The 20735-nt window shown below is 39.1% G+C and overlaps 1 protein-coding gene across 7 annotated transcripts in view; it reads right to left on the reverse strand.

Annotated features, from left to right (window-relative positions):
- The window catches only part of NRIP1 (nuclear receptor interacting protein 1), a 101819-nt gene that overhangs the window by 70403 nt on the left and 10681 nt on the right, over nt 1–20735 (reverse strand). For 3 of the 7 annotated variants that reach the window (XM_064523462.1, XM_026107991.2, XM_064523459.1), the window contains exons 1-2: nt 8175–8465; nt 1145–1229 (exon numbers count right to left, since the gene is read on the reverse strand). The gene's annotated coding sequence lies outside the window, so the exon portion shown is untranslated. Of the gene's footprint in view, nt 1–1144; nt 1230–2473; nt 2892–7891; nt 8466–20735 lie in introns of those variants that run through there. The other 4 variants (XM_064523467.1, XM_026107993.2, XM_064523449.1 and 1 more) reach the window with 3 other exon arrangements.

The following is a 20735-nucleotide window of genomic DNA, read 5'->3' on the forward strand; positions in this document are numbered from 1 at the left end:
GAGTTTTATTTTTTTGAGGAGTCAAATAGCAAGCAGTGGGGGGGAGGGGAGGGGGGATTCCTCATCTTGATTTCCCTTCCTTTCCAAAGCACTGATTCTGGATGAATCCAAATCTCCCAAATTTTAAAAGGAATGTATATTTTCTAATAATTTCACTTTACTACATGCCATTGTGTCAGAGATGCTCAAGTTTCAGCATATCTACCACTGCTATATGAGAATGAAGTCAAGCATCACATGAATTTATTAGAGGAAAATATACATTTTAACTACACAGATTGCAGATATAAGGATATATACTTGGAATTTTCCATGCTGGGATTTGATACGATTGCCTTCAGCGTTCTAGAGCTTCCCTACTAATGCTCACAAAACTTGCCACTGGAGGCAATGCAAATGAGTCCTAAGAGAGACCAGAAACAAAACAACTGCTTGTCAACCATTACAAGCCCAAATTGTATTCTTTATGCTCATCAGCATTTTCAAGTTCTTAGGCATGCATGTAGGCCCACTGAGTACAGCGGGGCTACTCAAGTGAATAAAATTACTCACAAACCAAAGTGAGTATACATAAGCAATCACTGGACAACACTTGGAGAATTATTCCCTAGTATCAAAGAAAAATAGGATTTAGGAAATGGGAACCAAGGGAGCACATCCAAACAAACTGACAGTGATGCTAAGTGTCTATAAGCTATTGTAATGAAATATCTAATAATGATTTTACTGTGACAGTCCCTTGCCGCAGAAGCTCAACTGGACTATATAAAAAAAAAAAAAAAAGCTGTAACAGGGTAAATTTTATTTAATCTCCTCTCTCACCCTAGAATTATATGTGAATCAGGTTCTTCTCTATTTAGTAACTACTCCCCAAGCCAGTAGACCCAATCTTCAGGACTTACCAGCTAATTCCATACAAAAAAATTCAAACACTACAAAAATCCTTATTTCTGTTTAACCAGCACATATTAAAAAGAACTCTTACAGTAGAAGAGAGAAAAATTAACTTGAAAATTTATCATTTTAAAACATACTGTAATCCTAGAAGAACTTGTACATGGCAGAAAATTGTATTATGGATTTGGTAAGGTAAAGAGAAGACCCCAAGCCAAAAAGACAAAGTAAATAAAGCACAAATATTTACCTTGAAAGTGGTCCCATCAGGGAGGCTCTTCCTTCAGGACTCCAAGGATGCGTTAATTTTCTTCCTAAACAGTTCCATGCTTGATCTGTAAGGAACAGCAAAAATGACTCCATGAACATCTGTATACCAATTTCTCCTATTCTGATTTTTTAGATAGATATACACACACAGAGATCTACTTGATTATTTTTAGTCTAACACAAAGTGATGCTTCATTTTTGTATATTAAGATCTACAAATAAATTTTTTCTATTTCAGAAAAAATATATGACTCTGAACACCAGAAAGCAAAATCTTCCAAACAGAACCATTTGCAAAGCTAGCGCAAATAAGCTGTACTCTCTAGCTAGCTGGATGATATTTAAGAACAAAACTCTTGTCCAGCTTTGATTCAAAGACAGAGTCCTGTTTTCTTTGATTTCATTTAAAAAACAGTTGTGATGTGAAAGCTCTCCCTTCTATGTAGTGATTACTACTTAATAATTGAGGTTCACATCTATAAATATCTAAATCATATTTTTAAAGAGCCCTCATTAATTTTAGTATACATACAAGGAAAACATGAAGCCACAGTAGAACTGGTGAATGTAATGCTAGATAGCCTCAAAATTAATTAGTAAAAAAACTAAACCAATAGAAATGTAAATACTTGCTTTTGAGAAATTGAAAAATGAAGTAGTTTTGGAAACTACACTTAAATCATGTTATCCATCACAAACATTATCTTAAAAATTCTTCTCAGCTCTTTCCTATTACTGCTAAATGAACTTGTGCTAAAAGATGCAAATTTACAGGTAGCCTAGATCAGTTTTGTGATTTGTTCAATCTGAGTGTTGTTCTTGTGACAAGCTGTATTATTAAAGTTTATGTTAAATCCTCTGTCACCAAGTTATCACCTTACGTCATACTGAAGCAGCAAGTTTGTATACTTAAAATAGTCAAATTTAACTACGACAAAAATATAAACAAGACAAAAATAGACACTCCCCCCCCCCCCCCCCCTTGCTTGGCTGAACTCTGTCCTTCTCTTGCTTGGCATATGGAGAGTTTCTTTCCTTTTTTACTCACCTTTAACTTCTACCCTCACAGAAACTATATACTGAAGTATTTTTAAACACAAATTTTCTCCAACATAGAGAAGAGGACTCCCTTGCTCTCAGGGAGTGGCAGAGGCAGGGGGGTAGAGAGGGAGGGGAAAGGGGTGAAGAGAGGTGGAGTGGGAAATAAGTACATCGTGGGCAGCTCATAGCATTTCCTCTTCCTGCAAAACCACCTGGGCTAAAGCCAACTTAGACAAGAACAGTAACTCTGACCAATGTAATACGCTACCTAGGAAAAAGATACAGGTGTTGATACAAGGGTCAGCATCCAAAAACAGACCTACTCCAAGCTTTCAGGTCAGTTAGAGATAATGGAAGCTTGCTGGACTACTGCCAGCATCAGAATCCACCACTGGATCCATTAAGCTGGAAAATAAAGTAAATACCCTTAAATACTACATTCAGAGACTATTTGAGATCCTTCCCCTGTATTCTTCCCAAAATAAAATGCCAATTTGCATCACAGAACAGTAGCAAGCCTCAACATTTGGATTCAATTAGGAAAAAAAAAAAGAGAGATTAAGTTATCACTGCAGTCAAAATAAACAAAGAAATGGCAGGAGTATAGTCAGCAGTGACAATAAGTAGTAATAAACATACTTTAGAAGTCTTTCCAAATTTGTTTCAAAGAGGAAATAAGCAAGATGATAGAATCTCCTATGACCAAAGGAAAGAAGGGAAGACACCCCTTAGAGCACATTTTAAAAGTATATTCATTTGTTCATATCATCTTAAACCAGGAAAAGAAGGTTCTCTTCAGTATTTCTGTTCTGTATTATAGATACAGACAACATTTTTTCCACCACTGATGAGTATTTTCTTTAAATGCTACCACTTCCAAGAGAAGGCAGCTTTCTACCTGACTGCAAAAAACACTACGTCCCCATCAAGGTTCAACGTATACACAGGATTTCCTGTAGGTCAGCATTAAACAATTCCTTTGCATTGTTCCAAGCAACTACACACAGTTTGTAAGAGTTCAGAGAAAAAAAAAAGAAAGAACATGAGTCCTTTGTTATTTCTGGGGAAAGTTAATTATAACTCCTTCAATAACGTTTAAAAAAAGCAAAAATGCTGTTCAATACTAATATTTTATTCCCCAAAACTTTGCTAGAGCACTGGGTGTGCACACCTTTTTTGAGCATCTATTTGTTTGTTATTATGGGTTGCTGAAAAATTAGTGTTTAAGCATGATATGTGGTGACATTAAGAATGTGAATAAGACAATCTCCTGGGACAAGAATGAAAAATTATTTCTACCTTCACAGAAGGCAGAGCTCACTTCAACACTAAGAAAAAAAGTCTTTTTTCAATTTCCTTTCCACCTCCATTTTCATAATGCAGGTGGGCAGTACCAGTGAATCCTAAAGTTCACCATAAAACAATCAGCATCACAGCAACAGTATCAGTCTGATGTCACGTAAAACAAAGAGACTGCAGATTTTCTGTGAGCAAGACATACTTCTTAGACACAGTTCAACACAAATTCACTGAAGGCTTTTTGAGGACAAGTAAATATTCCCATATTTGCTTTTAAATAATAAAAATTTGTTTCTAAATAATAGTTGCAGTCAAGGCTCATAAGCACTTTTTACATCTACCAACTGATCTCTCCTGACTGCTCCGTCAATTTTCTTTCTCAAGATGAAAAAGAACAGGCCAGAATTCTTTGCCCAATGGAATAGAAGTTTTTCTACAGTAAACTCAACCTCTTGGAAACTGGTGACTAACAGAAGACATGCAATTTCTGCTTTTAATCTGATTTGGTCTATAACTGAAATTTTGTTTTTTCCCCTGTTGATACAACAATATTTAGAAACAAAAGGTATAGGACAGAGAAAACAGAATTTCTCTCAAGACATGGTAATTAAACAGGAGAAATGAGTTCCAGTAACAATTTAAGTAAGAGAAGACTATGTCAGGAGGGCTTGACTGTAAGTAAGGTAGCTAACAACTGCTTCCTCCACTTTTTGCACTTGGAATCTTTACATGAGACGGTTCCTATTCTGCTTCTTTAACCATCAAGTTAAGTGACCTGCAACAGACAGAGCCAAACAAATTACCAAATTAATTCTTCCAAGTGCCATACAGTCTGTTCACATTTCAGAGTGAATTTCAAATAAATAATCCAGAAACTTTAAAATGTATACAGTCACCTTTACCAAGAGACCTCCTCCACCCATTTTTCTTGAGGTACATCTTCCACCAGAGAATGCAAGGAAGTTTTTTATGCAATCACAAATGCCCATTCAAAATACTGCTTGCTAAACTTAGCGCATCATTTTCTAATTCAGTATTTTCAAATGCAACTATCAAAATCCTAACATCATAATATCCAAAAAAGTCACACACTATTTAAAACTTTCCTCAGATTTCCTATAGGCAGACCAATACTGTTCAGTTAGTGTTATCATTTTGGCCAAGCAGCAGGAAGAGAGAGCAAGCCACAGACATTTTTAAGCTAAATAAAAAGTTTTATGGTAAGTCTGCTTAGACTGCCTGCTTAGACTGCCTGCTTATATTTGTATCTTTTTGTATAACCGTGCAAATTCCTTTGCACATTTTCCTTCTGTTAGACTCCATTCTCTACCTATATCTATATTTCCTCTTGCCTGTCATCATACCTCCACTGAGCGATAACAATTTGTATTTCAAAATTTACACTTGTTATCCAAAAAGGATAGTTATTCTTTTTATCCACAGAACATTCTTCCTATTTATCCCATCTATTGGCATGTGACAGCCAGCAGTTAGAAAGCTGCCCAACTTACAGGCTGGGCAGAGCCTGTCCGGCCTGCAGGCCCCACACCTGCAGGGGTGGGCCACCACTCTTGCACACAGCCAAAAAACACCCCCACAAGAGTTTATGCCCCCATGCCTGTGCTCAGCTGTAAACCCCACACTCTGCTGTTCTAGACTCCCCCCACTCCACGTACATTCCCATACAGGAAAAATGCCAGCCATTTTGTTCAGGTGAGTTCTTAACAGCTAATCTAAAATTAACAAAATATTACAGTCTTCATGGCTTCTGATAGCCTTGCAATGAGGTGTCAAGCACAACCGTTGAGCAAGACAGCTGACTCTGGGAAATGTGACTCCCCAACTTTGCCTTGGGCAAGTTTATACATGTGTTCCACACAATGCAAAACACGGTTTATGTTTTAATATAGTAACGTCCTGCACTGTCACCGGTAAAGTTAACAGCACTGTCATTGCTAACAATAATCTAGCTGGTATTACAGAAACCTTTCAATGTTAAAAAACAGGGGAAAAAGTTGGCTCTGAGAAGACAACAAAATTAGCTCTTAAGCAGTCAACCCTATGTCTCTTCTTTTAAGCCAATCCCATGTCAAGCAAAACTTACAGACAAATATGATCACCACTAAGTTAATTCCTGTTTGAGTTCTAATATCTTTACCCAACTACTCTTCTGTTTCATTTCATCCTTTCCAAGATAATAGATTAAACCTAAACATAGCTGACTGATACACTTCAGGTGATAGAGTCAACATTTAAAACAGCCATTTAGGTTTATGACATAAAATACTAACTCACTTCTCTAGTTTTCATTACTATAGTAAGTTTTGCTTATTTTTTTCCTCCAGTTTTGATCAGTGCACTTTCAACTTTAGAAGAATAAACAAGTACAGTGAGCAGAAGGGAAACAACACATTTCCATCTGATACTTTTTAACCGTAAGACTACTGGAAAAATCAGTCCAGTCTGGTTATGCTAAGCGTTTGACATCTTGTGTTCTGTGCACGTATGTTCTACAAAATCTTAAGGGGGGGCGGGGGGGGAAATAGTAGATCTCACTTCCATTAGGTACCTCAGAACTGCAGGCCAGTCCAAGAGGAGGTCAGTTTTCACATCTACCTAAAACACACACAATTACTACTTTTTACCTCTCCTGTCCTGCTCAACAAAAACATACACCTGTATACATGCATTCAACTTATGAACAACTTGCTGTCTTGCTTAAGGGTCAATGTCAGCTCTCTCAGGCTGTACAAAGGAATGTTGATAAGTTAACAAGACAGACCTTCTCAAGCACAAGTTTGGGAACACAACTGCTCTGGATAGCAGGAGTCCCAAATCTGCAGGCACGTAGCTCTGAATGAGTACTTTCGCTCTGAGATGTCAACTCTTGTTGCCATTACAGCAACAATTACCCAGATACTATTAAATCTGATTTTTAACCACAGAACTTTCTCACCTCAGAAAAACTTTTGTCAGATGGCTTATTAATGTGTCACTTTCCAGCACTGAGTCCAGCAAACACTAATTCACATTTGAACATTAAAGTCTTTGTACCACTCACGCAGGGATGCACCACCTCCTTTCAGAAGTGTCTATACTTTCTCCTTACAGGCAGACTGGAGCCTCACTCTTTGAGAAATAAAGCTCTATAGTACCTCAACATTTATAGTGCCATGACTCAGTTAAATTCTAAGCGGCCTGTGAGCTACCAAACACTGCAGACCAGTCCCCTCAAATTACTCCCGGAATCAAATCACCCAAACGAAAGACGGAATAACGCAGTTTCTGGATTCCAGGAAGATGAGGCAGCAGGGGACACCTTCCACTTCAGCTTCCCTAACATCAACACATTCCCCAAACCAGAAATCCCACCTTTAAAAAAAGCAAAAAACCCAAACCTTTGACACATGCCCACCATTTCTAGCTGAATTCTTCTTCAAGTTAAAAAGCTCATAAACAATCAGAATCCACAATACTGCCCCTAAAAGGGCAGAAGTAGCACAGAGCCATATCCACATTATGAAGCCATACCTTATTTTATCTACGGCCAATTACTGCATTTGTTTACGTTTCACTTTGTTTCAACTTAAATACCGACTGCCACTTGTAAAAAACGGTTCCAACAGCACGTTTGCTGGGCAGGGGGGAGCAGGAGAACCACCTCTAAAGGGCTTCGGGGACACGAAACAGGTCTGGAGATACCACCTCCAGCCCCCCAGGGAAACGGCGATGCCCCCAGAGCTTCCAGCGAGGAGCCGGCACCTCCGGGGGAGGCAGGGAGACGGCACGTGCCACACGCAGGAGGAAACGGCAAGCGCACCTAGCGCCCAGGCGCCGTGCTCGCCGGCAGAGGTGGAGCGAGCGCTAATAAATAACCGCGGCGGAGGTGGGGAGAGCCCAGCGCGGCCCTGCCCGCCGCTGCCGGGAAGGCGGCAGGACGGAGCGGCCGGCGGCGCCGAGGCACCGAGCGGGGCCGGGGCGGGCAGGGCCGCGGCTCCCCAGCCCCGCAGCGCCGCAGGCACTGCGGCCGCTGCGCGCCCCGTTTGCTGCTCCCTAAATAACCCACACACCGGGGGCGGGGGGCGGGCGGGGCTCCGACACGGGCACCTAGGACTGCAGCGAGCGCCCAGAAGCGGGTTGCGGGGGGGGGCAAACTTCCAACTTTTCCGCCCCTCCGGCTCCCCCCAGACCCATCCTGGCCAGCCAAACTTTCGGGAGAGGGGAGCCGCCACCGGAAGCCCCGCCGACCCCCCGGGCGCCGCGGCTCACCCCGGCATTGTTCCCCACCGCGCTGCAGCGGGGCCCCGGCCTCGCTGCCCGCCGCCCCGCTCGGCCATTTCCCTCCGCCAGCCAGCACAGCCCTGACTGAAGAGCGCCAGACACTCACCTCGCGGCCGGCCCCGGTCCCCCCGGCGCCTGCCGGCCGCGGCGGGAGGCTCCCGCGGCCCCCCGCCGCGCCACACACGGCTGCCCGGCCCCGCAAGGAGAGACGCGGAGGGCGCCGGCCCCCAGCCCCCGTGCAGAGCTCCGCAAAGCAGCGGCCCCACACGCAGTGTGTGTGTCTGGGGGGGGAGGGCTGCGCGAGGAGCTCCCGGCTGGAGCACAGAACGAGCCGCGGCGCCGCCGCCGCCGCCGCCTTCCCCCGCCCGCCCCGGGCCCCACACACGTACACGGAGAGCTCCGCGCCGCGCTGCGCCGCTCCCCTCCGCGGTTCGGGGCTCTGCTGCAATGCCTGCGAGGCTGACTTTCAAAGCCTAACCCGCAGCCGTGATCCTCCCCTCCTTCCCCCTCGCCCGGCGCGGCGCGGCGCAGCCCAGCCCCTCCCCGCTCCGCGCTGTGCCATTCATCTCTTCAGCCAAGTTTCTTAACCCTTTTTTACCCCCTTCCTTCCCTCCACCCCCCCAGCGGCAGCAGCCAGGCGAGGACGCAGAGGCGAAGCGCCCCGCCCTCTCCCCCGTCGCCTCGCGCGCGCCCCGGACGGTTTGGGGAAGGGAGGGTTGGAAGCAGGTTACCGTTAAACGTGCCGCACGTACGCGCGTCCCGGCGCCTCTTGCCCTTTCCGATTAATCTAACTACAGGCGAGGAGCCCCTGGGAAACCAACTTAGGAGTGGTAGCACCGGAGGCCCCGTGTTTAATGGAAACAGCCGGAGCTTAAAAATAACACCTCTTTTTTTGGCTCTTTTAGAATAATGGGGGGGGGGGGAGGCTTCCTGTGGCTTCCATTGCTTGTCATTTTAGGGCTTGAGAGGCTTCAGGTTTTTTCCTCTGGAAAACACGAACTAGAAACTTTTTTGTTCAAATGTTTTTCTTTTTTTTTTTTTTTTTTTTTTTGAACAAAACGTCGAGAGCCTGACGCCAGCACGTTGGCGGCCATGTGCCGGGGGAGAGCAGCGGCAGCCCCGCGGTACCTGCAGCTGCCCCGAGAGAGCCGGGGCGGGGGGAAGAGGAGGAGGCCCTTCCTTCCTCCCTCCCTTCCCTTCGCCGCTCCTGCTGCCTTAGCCAGCCTTACCTTCACGGCTCGAAACACGTTTCGGTAGCCCTCGCTCGTCGCCTTCCCCTCCTAGCGTCGTGAGGGCGGTGATGACGCCCACCGCAGCCCAGGTGGAGGGGAGGTTTCCAGTTAATTTTGGTCAGGGCTCCCGGCCGGCCCTGTGCGTGGAGGCCGCTGCGGGCAGGTGTGAAACCCCTGTGACTGCAGAGGGCTGCCGGGCAGAAGTAAACGGGCAGAAGTAAACAGCTGCCCACATGGAAGAGTTTCAGGAAGCGGGGCCAAAATGTCTCATCAAAGCCATGTGATTTGCCCACGTACCAGTACATACAAACAATCTGGGGAAAGTTCAGCCTCGGACAGAGCCGCCAAGAAGCATCAGTCCTCCATTTTGGTAGGTGGTATCCACAGCAGCATAAAGACAGCCTCTCTTCTGAAAAACTGCATTTTATGTCTAGTCTTTATACATCATTCCCGTTAAAGAACAGAGCTCAAGAGCCCAGATGTGCACCGAATTTGTCTGAATATGCCAAACTACAAAAACTGTGACCTTAGTCACATTTTATGCACACATATGCAGTGTCTGTGTTAAAATCCCATGCTTGGCAAATTGTTTGACAAATGCTGTACAGAGCACTTAATGATGCTTTTTTCTGGAATTTAAACATTGACGGGGAGAAACAAATTAGTTTATAAATGGCTTATAAACTGTAATAACATCTCCATTAACGTGCCAGTATCTCAGTTCTAAAACCCAAGATAATTATGAATGGTATATTCAAACATCTTTTTACTAAAACATAATTAAAGAATTTCAACTTTAAAGAAAACAAAAGGGAGTCACGCTTGTGGAAAGCTAAATATTTTAACCTACAGATATCATGAATGAAAGTAGAGGTAGGACTGTTAAGGAAAATCTCTTGTACTTTGGAATGTACGGACTGTGTACAGGCTTACAGCAGAGCTTGCAATGTATTACTTGACCTATTTTTGTAAGCCAACGAAAGATTTAGGTTAACTTCATCATGATGTGTTTTTAACCACATTTTTCCAGAAAAGCAGCAGCATTTTCTAAAGAAACTGCACATCAGAATATCTATAGAACACAGTCTCTCTTTATTTAAGAGCATAAGTCTCATTTTATGATCTGATCTTGCTTCCATTAATACAACAAGAGTTATGCTCTTCGTTTCCATAGAAGCCTTGTTAGCAAATGTTATTGTAAAGAAATGATCTTTAATTTTCTATTCTCTAAAAATCTTTATCTCAAAAATGTTTCAGCGCTAAGCAGTTGAATTATCCAGGGGAAAGGAAATTTTCTCATCACTGCAGCAATTTAGCTTCTATTTCAATCAAGTATGTCTGTAGTAGAGACCTCTCTCATTCTTAACCTTAGGGAACATATTGCATAGACAAGAGACCTGCAAAATGAGGAATCTTGAAAAAGCAACAGAAATGTGAAATATTCATTAGAAAGATTTTGGAAAAATAGAGAGATACTTGGCTAAGGAAGCAAGTTTCTGTATGATCCAATCACCTGAGATTATATTAAACAAAATAATCTGTGGATTTAACAGGTTATTTTCAACAATATTCATATCATTCTGAAGTGAAGTGTGATACTTGCTCATATTACTTAAACTGTGAAATGAGAATTCAAACAATTTAACAGATAAATAGACAAGTAAGGAAAAATACTAGCACACAGTGAAATCAATCTCTCAAGTAGCATCAAAGTACTGATGTGTATTTATTGTTCTTCCTGTGCAGTCTTCAACCAAAGCTAAACATTGACTCTCCAAACATAAAAAGTGTGCATCTATCAATATACCTACCTATACCACCATCCATAGGTGATGTAAAAAGTTTCTTTCGTTACGGACAATACAAAAGGAGACATTTTTTCATTTTTTCCTTTAAGGGGATTTCTTCACTATAGATCACTTGTAAATGTAAGGCTAATTATGATGGCAAAAAGTAGCTTATTTTTGGATTGGTCTTGGGAGAAATATACATTTATAGAGGTTATTTTAGAATTGATTGCCATAACTGCAAGCATTTCCTGAACAGTTGTTGGTACTCTACTTTGTGCAGCAGCTCACATTTGCTAATACTAGTGAACCATTTCTTTGTATGTATACCTCAAAAAATATAATAATACACACATATATAAACACACACTCTCTTTACAATCTCTAACCAGGAACCTCAAGATAGAAAGGCATGTTTTTGCTCTACTAACGTAATTCTTATGTTCTTGAAGGACAAAATTAGTCTACTTGACTGCTTCAAAAATGGTTAAATTGTTGATTTACCCGCAACTTTTTGTTTGATCATTTCTGTGATTAAATTAATGCATTTAAAAATAATGAAGGAAGCTCCAGTTCCGGTAACAAAGCAAAATACTGTCTTCATCTTGCTAAAATAAAACACATAGATCCATGCTGTGTAGTAGCAAGAACCATATTATTTTTTAAAAAGAAAACACATTATTGCATGACTCCCAAACATTTTTAAGCTAATGCTAACCTAAATTTAAATCACATAAAGTGCTCTTTGAAGAGTTTGGATGAACTACAATCATTCTTATTTTGATCAAAAATTAACAGCTCTGAAACTGCCTTTTTCAATGAGAGTAATTAAGGCCTTGCCTTTCGGCATCCAATCACGATATGAAAGGCTTGGGACATAGTTCGGAAGCTAGCTAACTAGCTTTACAGAAATACATTTACACACTAAATCTTATTCTAAAATAGTTTGTCAGCCTTACACAAACAAATAATGAAATTCCATCCTTGACTCAGCCCAATTCAATTCATGTAATATGTCAGATTACCCACTGTTTGGAAGGTCCCCTCACAGAGGGTTAAATCACCCAATATTGCAGACCTTATGTAGGCATACAAAATAATAATAATAAAAAAATCACTCTCATTCTTATTTATTAATAATTGACTTCAAATGCGGTTTGCCTAAATAAATAATATTACCACTTTGCTCTACTGTAACAGGGTTCATCTGTAAAACTGGAGTAGGTCAGCCTGGAAAAGTCTACCTTTTTTTCAGTGGTAATGTCAGGATTAACTGAAATCAATAGAAACTATACTAGTGTTATCAGAGGAAAAACTGGTACAGAGTGATGATTTCTGTAGGGCATACCATAGTCTATATATCCTGTTTTGTTCATGATAGCAGCAAGATGGCAATTGTTGGAGGTGGAGTTTAAATAGATAATTACATAGTAGCATATAAAGGGGAAAGTAATATAATCCTCATATAAATGAAAGATATCAGAAGTACATACCCCTTGTATCAAAAAGTTAATTTATCTACCTATAGTTGAAGTGATAAAGCTGTTTGTATGTTTACATAATTCATATCATTCTCTACTGCAGTTTTTTATTTTTTATTTACAGTTTACTTTGATTTTTACAAATACTCTGAAACAGACCGTTTGAAAAAAAAGTATCCTCCATACCTCAAGTTCTTTTTTTTCTGCATTATTAAAAAAGTAGACATCAGATCATGACTATTTCATCTAAGAGTAATAAGCAAAGGACCAGATGCTAGAGCCTTTTCAATTACAAAAACATTTAAAGACAGCTGTACCATATAAACTCTCATGGATGAATCATTTGCTTGCAGCATCTGGTTAGTTTTGGCCATGCCTCTAGCATACTGTGTCTGTTCTGATGCATGAACTAAGCTTACTTAGGTTAAGCTTACTTTCCTATATATGTGTGTTTGCATTTCTTGACTATAAACAGGAACTAACACTTTGGGTCTTATATTTTGTGGCAGGAAATAAAGAATACTTAGAGCCTCTGTAACCCTTGTAATGGAAGAATCAAAAGTGGTGTAGGCTAAGTTTATGTGACTAGGTTACGCTAACCATTATTGTTTTACCAGAATAAAATACTTCTGTGTTTAGCCAGAAAAACACATCCTGTACTTGTGAATTTTCAGCAATTTCATCCCCCTCACACACACAAAAAAAACCCACAAAAAATATACTTCCAAGAATGTTATCCTAATGAGTCACATTACCGATAGTCTGAAGGCATGTCCAGAAAATAAATAGCCTGCTGACATCAGGAAGTATCAGTAGAGCAGGTGTAACAGTGTGAGAGTAGTGTTATTACTTGTGGGTCAATAATACTGCAAAGATAAAATCTGAGAAAGATATATATATGTAGCTGAAATATTTCTAAATCTGCATGTTCTTTCAGACTTCGTATTTTCCTGCTTTTCTGTCCTCTTTTCTTACATGAAGATGTTCCTCATGTCAAGAAGAACAAACTGAGTAAGGATTGAAGTATCTAGCCTTCTCTTAGGCTCAGCATTTAGAAGTTACTCTCAAGACAATATGGTTTCACAGCATCATTTTTCTGGCTGGCTATCATAAGATCTGGATAACCCTTTGCAGTTGTTCTCATGATGACACAAGCCACGTTGTTGAAACAGTATGTTCTAAAATAAAATGAACAGTATGTACAAATTATACATACAGAGAACTGGCAGCCAGTACCAAACCGTAAATGAATAAAGTTCTAGAACTGACCATTAGGAAGCAGCCAAAAAAAGAGAAGCTAAAGCGTTCTGTGTTCACCCTTAAAAATAATACAGGTACTAGACAAATATTTCACAATATATGCAGACTTTAATTACTTACTAAAATAATACTTTAGTACAAACTATCTTTAAGTGCTCTGACTCAAGGAAGTGACACTGCTGTGGTAAGCTAAACTGCATATCTAGTACATTTTTATCATATATATTTATCTATTCAGATAGTTTGTGAACAAGTGAACCTTTAATGGGAAAAACAAAAATATAAAATACAGTGTATTTTGATACACTTAAGCTATAGTTTTACCCTTCCACTAACTAGGAACTCAAGCAATGTTAAGTCAAAGATTTCAATTATTTTTTCTTTTTCTCAAACAATAAATACCAGGGGGTTGTGTTTATCAACAAATAAATGGAAAAGAAGCAAGTACAGGTTTATTTTATTTGAGCCCAGTTACATGAGAATTTTTTGAATGAGCTAGTGACTGCTTTCACTTCTACTCTGGAGGCTGAAGAAGGACTGATGGGTGAGATATAGTTGTCTAAATTCAGGCATCCATTGCCATTTTACATACCCTTTGGTAGCCTGGCCTCCAGCTGCCTCCCCAGCAGTGCATGTCTCCAAGCTGCCAGTCCTGTGTGAATATCCTGGATACTACAGAATATCTAAAATGGCATGTGATGTCTTGCTTAAACCAGCTCAGTCCCACCCCTTGTATGTCAGAAAAGTGGACCTTTTATTGATAAAATAACACAATGCTAATGTTTTAGGACAAGGTCTTATACCATTAAGAACACTCAAAATGCCAAAGTAGCATCTTATCTTTTCCATTTACCTGTAATGTTTTTGTTCTAAGTTGCTGTTTGTTTTTCTTTTCTTTCTTTTTTGTGGTTGTTAAAGGGAGAGGTGAAGGAACAAGAAAGAGGTTGGCCTCAGAGGATTACTGGAATTCAAAAGTACTGAAGATCTTTATGATTTTCTTGTTTTTATAGTGAATAAGGAAAAGAAAAAAATTAAAAAACTCTACAACTTTCACAAATGCAGAAAAATAAAATGGAAGTAGAAAGAAGATGGACTACTAATCAGCCTTTGCTGATGTCACTCATAAAAGCCTTCAGAAAAGTAGTAAGTAGGAAATTCTGAAAAAATTTGGCTTCCTAGTTTAGATACCTAAAAGCTGACTGTTTTGAAAACATGGTCTCAGTTCTAATGGTTAACTGTTCTCAAAAAAGTTGATGCTCACCTATCTAACATCACAGTTTCACAAGTGATTACTGGTTCTGGTTCTCTTAATATGCTTAACAGAGATGATCTGTTTAAATTGTGTATCCAAGAACTTAAGGAACTCACTGGACTATATAAGCATGTAGGCATGTATTTGTTTTGCTAGATTGTATTTTATAATATTTTTTATCAGAATCAAATTCACTCTGCTTTTAATACTGATCCAACCAAATATCTTTGTGTAGTTTTATTAGCATACAAGGATCTAAGTTTTATTAGGAGAACGTTGGCTTCACTAAATGTTATATATGTGACAAATCCAGCTTTGATGCTGTTGATCATCAGAGTAATATTTTCTATGTGACATAAAGCTGGCAAAGCCCTAGGAGTGATTTGACTCACCATAAACCAGACAGCAACAGTTATGTTCACATAAGTTGCATCCCTGTCCTACAGGTGGGGAAGTTTCTCTTGCTGCTTTCTGTACTGTATATGTTTCAAAGAACTGCCTTCTCAAGATTACTTTAAAAAACAGAGTAAGAACCTGGGATACATCCATGTGTGAACAGCAGCTGTCATAGGCTGCTTCTGTGGTTATAAACATAGTTTTGCATCTTTTTTTTTTTCCTCCGAATCGGTAATAAAACAAAGTACACATGAAAATGTTTTCAGTAGTCTTCTCATTCATTCTGAGTTTTGATTTCTTAGTGCAGAGAATCCTCTAGGTTACATTCTTCAATTGAATGGCATCCATTTCATTGCATTGCAATATCAGGAACAACTTTTTCTATGTAAAAGCTGGAGTAGAGCAACATAATTTTCCAAACAAACATTTTCCAAATCATTTGAAAGTTTTATTTCATGTTTATTTGGGCTGAGAAGCAACATTTTAAATCCTCCAATATACGGAATTATTATCCATTGTACAATTCTGCTGGGAACCCAGGACGAATGTAGCTGTCCTGATAAATTACTCCAAAGCCTGAATCTGGAAAACCATATTACAAAGAAACAAGGACTCTGTACTCCTAGGAATTCCTGCTTCTCACTTCCTCCACAGCCTGCCAGATGCATCCCTGAGGAATCAGATGGTCAAGCAGCAGGAAAAAGAATTATTTCAAAAGTTTGCAAGCTGAATGTCATCTAACCTTTAGATTACTAACTATTACCTTTATTTTAACTAGAATACTCTTATACACAAAGCACATCCATGTTTTTCTGATAAATCCTATTTAAAATTGCTCCCCTCCCCCAAATCTATTTCGTAATGTAAATGAAATCTAAACCCTTGACATAGCAATTCATTAGGGCTATTGCTAACTTCCTTTAGAAGAGGAAGGACTCACCATGACTCCTTACAGATACCTACTAAAATACACTGCGTTCTAAATCCTAACTTTTTAATAGTTTACTGACCAGTAGCATTGTCTAGCTGTAGAAATGTACAAAAAAAGTTTAGCTGAAAAATATACTTGCAAAAAAATTGTGTGTGTAGTTTAGCTAGAGCAGGATCCAACTCTTGAAAATTTAATCACTATCCACAATTATTTAACAAAAGATTAATAAGCAGTTAAATTTGCCAGGTTGATACATGACTAAATTAATTAAATCCATAAACATTTCCTGCACTCCAAAGTCACTTTAAGTATTAGTTATTTGTAATTTTATAGTCATGCTGATTGATCACCTGTTACATGTTATTATTACTTTTTCCAAATTAAATAGCAAATTTGCAAAGAAGTTTCATGACAGCCACATCAGCTAGAAATATTTATTGTGTGTGTATATAACATACATATTTCGAAATTTCTTTGTTGCTCATATGAATGCTTGAAGAAAGCTTAGTAAGTGAACCAACAGTTTAGATGAATTCTCGTTCTTTTTGAAAGTTTTGTGTTTTCCAGAGTTATTCCTCCAGTTGTAAATAGATTTCACATATTTCTTATAAAAAAAAGAAGCAGATTACTATATGACCCTCACCCTCACTGTACTGAAATCCTCTTTCCCAGTATCAGAAACTCTCCTGTGATTTCGGTAATAGACTGTTCTTGGATTTATGAATAAAACACAGTGTAAATCATGATGTGAAGACATGTAATTGTTTTCTATGACTCTCCAGCTTTTTCCCTGTTCCCACCTTCACATCCCCCCAAATTTTTTTTTTAATTGTGGGGCAGATTTTGCCTAGTCTATACCGTGCAAAAAAAGGAGGAAATCCAACCTTTGCTTCTTTTGTACAGCTGTTCTCTTACAAACAAGTTTCCCGTCCTTCCTTCCGCCATCTCTTCACTGAGAGTTGAAATGTCAGTGAACATTTTCAGCTTTTTCCACTTCTGCTGGAATCACTTCTGGTAGAAACCACCCCCCCCCCCCCCCCCCCCCCAGGTCTGAAAGCCAGAAGATAAAAAAGTACCTTGTTGAAAGTTTTCTCAAATTTTTAGTAACTGATGAAGGCAAAAATTGCAGAACCTGTCACCTAATTATAATGAATAATTGTATTTTTGCTGTCTCATTGGGGCTAAATGAAAAACAGTAACACTAAGCATTATTTAGTTGCTGGAATCAAAAAAAGGCAAGAGATGCAACACCATGCACAAATTATTTTTGTTATATTGAAAAAAAACCCATATGGATATATAACACAGAGCATAAAATCCCTTAGTGAATAATATCTTATTTTCCATCACCATAATCCTGCAATACCAAAATAATTCATTGGCTTCAGTGAATACAGAATAAAATTCTGTTTTAGGTGTTCTTTTTTTTTCCTGTTTAAAATTTTCAGCAACACAGCAATGAGACGTAACCTTCTTCTAAAGACAGGTTCTCATTCTCCAGCTATTCTCATTTTGCTAGATCTCAATGTTCTTCTTTAATGCCTGAGGGACTTTATCTTCCTGTTTGGCACAGTTCTAAATTGGCTTAAATCATATTTATCCAACAGTTACCTGCATTATGTTTTCAAGGGTAATTTGTGTCCTTCTCCTAGAGCATTTATTTCTTGTGCTCTGTAGGGTTCCATTTTGGCCCTGCTCTTATTCAGCATTCCAAAGCTGCCTGTACACAGGATTATTCGTTGGCATGATACTGGTTTTCATTTCTATGCCGACAAGATACAGATCTATTTGTCAACCAAACCTGCAGTTTCCAACTATCCTATTACCATATTGACAAGCTGGTGACTATAAAAGCTGCTATGAGCATCAGTTTTATTCAGTTAAACAAACTAGAGCTGTTCATGGCTGGCTCTTGCCGTCAACTCAAACCCACCTGAACTTCTGACCTATCTTTAAAATGCAGCCCAGGCTCGCTGGTTAAAAACCTTATGTGGTTTTTAATTGTAAGCTCCCCTTTCAGTATTGCAAAAGATTAAGGCTTCTTATTATTAGTTGAAATGCCTGTGCTTATTGCTTATTTATGCTTTTACGTTCCCTAGACTAGATTATTTTAATGCCTAGCTTGTTGATCCACCAATGAGACCGATTATCAAATTTCATCTTACGGCAAGTTCTGTTTCCAGGGCCATGTATTGTGCAGAGTAATGCATACTTCATACCTGGTATTCTCTCATGGTGGCTACTGATAAACTACAAAATCTATTTGAGCTATTATTGCTGTTGACCTACCAAGTTTTTCTGTAACTTTGACTTTTATTAGGATATATTCATCAGGGAGCTGATTCGACCAAGCTAAGTTAATGGGAGCCTTATCACTGCCAGCTGTAAACCCATATAGCCTCTACTCATGTTCTTAAAGTTGTGATATGAATACTGGGTGATAGCTTTTTGCTCATATCCTCTGACATAAGACTACAATAAATTATATATTTAGTCAGCTTTTTTTAAATATCCCTTTTTTTTTTTCTCCCTAAATTGCAAGTCTCTACTTTCTGTATGTTTTTCAGAAAGAGTAGGTGTATCTAAACTGGCAGATTCAGAAGGGCTTTTCAGCTCCTGAATCCAGGTGTTTGTGCACTCTGGCTATGTCCTGCATGTTGAAATGAAGCCTAGGTATAAATACCATGTCTTCGCAAACTCTGATTTTCTGCGGAAGGAAACCCTCCTGTGTGTCCCTAGGGCCTCATGTCAAGGTGATCAGAGGACCAGGACTGACAAATGCAGTTTAGCTGTGTCTGGTGATGATCTGAATATACCACAAGCTGCATCTGATTTGCACTGTTATCTGACAAGTTCTGGCTTGTGAAGGTGTTTGGTCTAATCAGCTGCCAAGGATTAAGCTGTTAAATTTTATTTTGGTTCATGTAGTCCCTTGTAGGAATCTGAACTAAGCACTCTTTATTATTAACCAATAAAACAACAAGAAAAAAAAAAAACAAACCCCACCTCAGCACACGAACAGTAGTGCTAGCAGCCCAATTTTTCAGGCAGCCTTATTCTATGAAGTACCCTACTTCTTGGATGGTGCTACTCAACTCAATGAAAATTCTCCATTAAAAAAAAAGTATCATAACCAAGTCCTATCCTAAGTAAAGGGTTTACATAGCAGACTTGCTAGCCCACTTCATTGGCCTTGCGATGGCATGCATTTCTGCTAAAGAGCTGATTGCTGGTTTTTGTAGTCATTCAGGTTTGCACACTCAGTTACAGTTGCACTGATCTGAGGAGGGGTCTAGTTTTAACAACAATATTTTTAATTATTTAGTTTTGCATCCAATATTTTATCAGCGAGAAAAAAATAAAAATTGTATAAATTTTGTCCCCCTGAACTTTTTTTCCAAATGATCAGAAAATTAAACCTACCAGAATAATTTTATGAGAACATAGTTCCAGAGAATACAGGAAGTATGAAGTGAGTAATGGAGAAAGGGAGGATTTATGACTATCTAGCCACTGATAATCAAGATGATCTCCTGTATTTCATTCAGAACAGACTGCAAAACTTACTTGTTTATAAAAAGTCCTTAGATGGGGAAGATTTGCTGTACAAATGAGTGCCACTTTTTAAATGAAAAAGACCAACTGTAGAACCCCTAAAGTTGCAGCTAAGAATATGGTCCTACAGGGATTATTCTGAAGATTAAAATACTTTGGCTCTAGTGACTGCTGTAATGAGAGTACATATAGAGATAAACGGACAGAACTGAAAAGTATTTAATTTAGATGACAGCCTACAAAAATTAATGTGAGAATGAGAATTGCTTAGGGGTAATAGACTGAGGGTACAAGATTCATTTTTTAAGTGTTAACTTCATATTACAGTGTGATACTATAATTAAAATGGCAACATTCTTTGTTTTGGGAATATATTTTAAATTTCTAATTGCTTGTTAGTTCCTAGGTTAGAAAAATCTGTAAAGCCATTTCTGAATGACAGAAGTCAAGGATTTTTCACAGCAATACAATGGAATGAGTGAATTTCATTGTACTGAGCAAAAGATTAAGCAGCAGCTTGCTTTAATTGTTGTGATTAAATTAAAATGGTTTTGATTATTAAGATCTGTTCTGGTCCATGTTGAGTATGAACATAGAAATTCAGTGAATTTCTTTCTAGTAACCCAGTCCTTAAAAACTTGCCCCAAACTTTGAGCATCTTTGCTGTTCAAAGACTTTGGCTGAGATCAGAGACAAGGAGAAGAATGTGGACCCCTTCACAATATTTTTACCTTTGAAGTCTCAGGTTAAAAGTATGATTAGTGTTTGCTTAAACAATTGAAGGAACGAAGGATAAGATCATGAATTACAACAACAGACAAATGACAAATGTTTTGCATGAAATACATTTTCCTATCAAGAGAGAGAATGCTTCTCTAGTGCCAAGAGACTGGCAATTTGTAGAGAGTCAATTTTAGGGAAAAATACATTTATATTTTGTTTTTAACCATTTAAGTGGGAAGGAATAAAGAATTTGTTTGTAATTTTCCCTTTTGTTCTTCTCTATGTTTCGTACCAGTGGTAGCAAGCAGGCACATTATCCAACTGTCAACATAT

This window comes from Dromaius novaehollandiae, chromosome 1 (assembly GCF_036370855.1).
Source record: "Dromaius novaehollandiae isolate bDroNov1 chromosome 1, bDroNov1.hap1, whole genome shotgun sequence".
NCBI lineage: Eukaryota > Metazoa > Chordata > Aves > Casuariiformes > Dromaiidae > Dromaius > Dromaius novaehollandiae.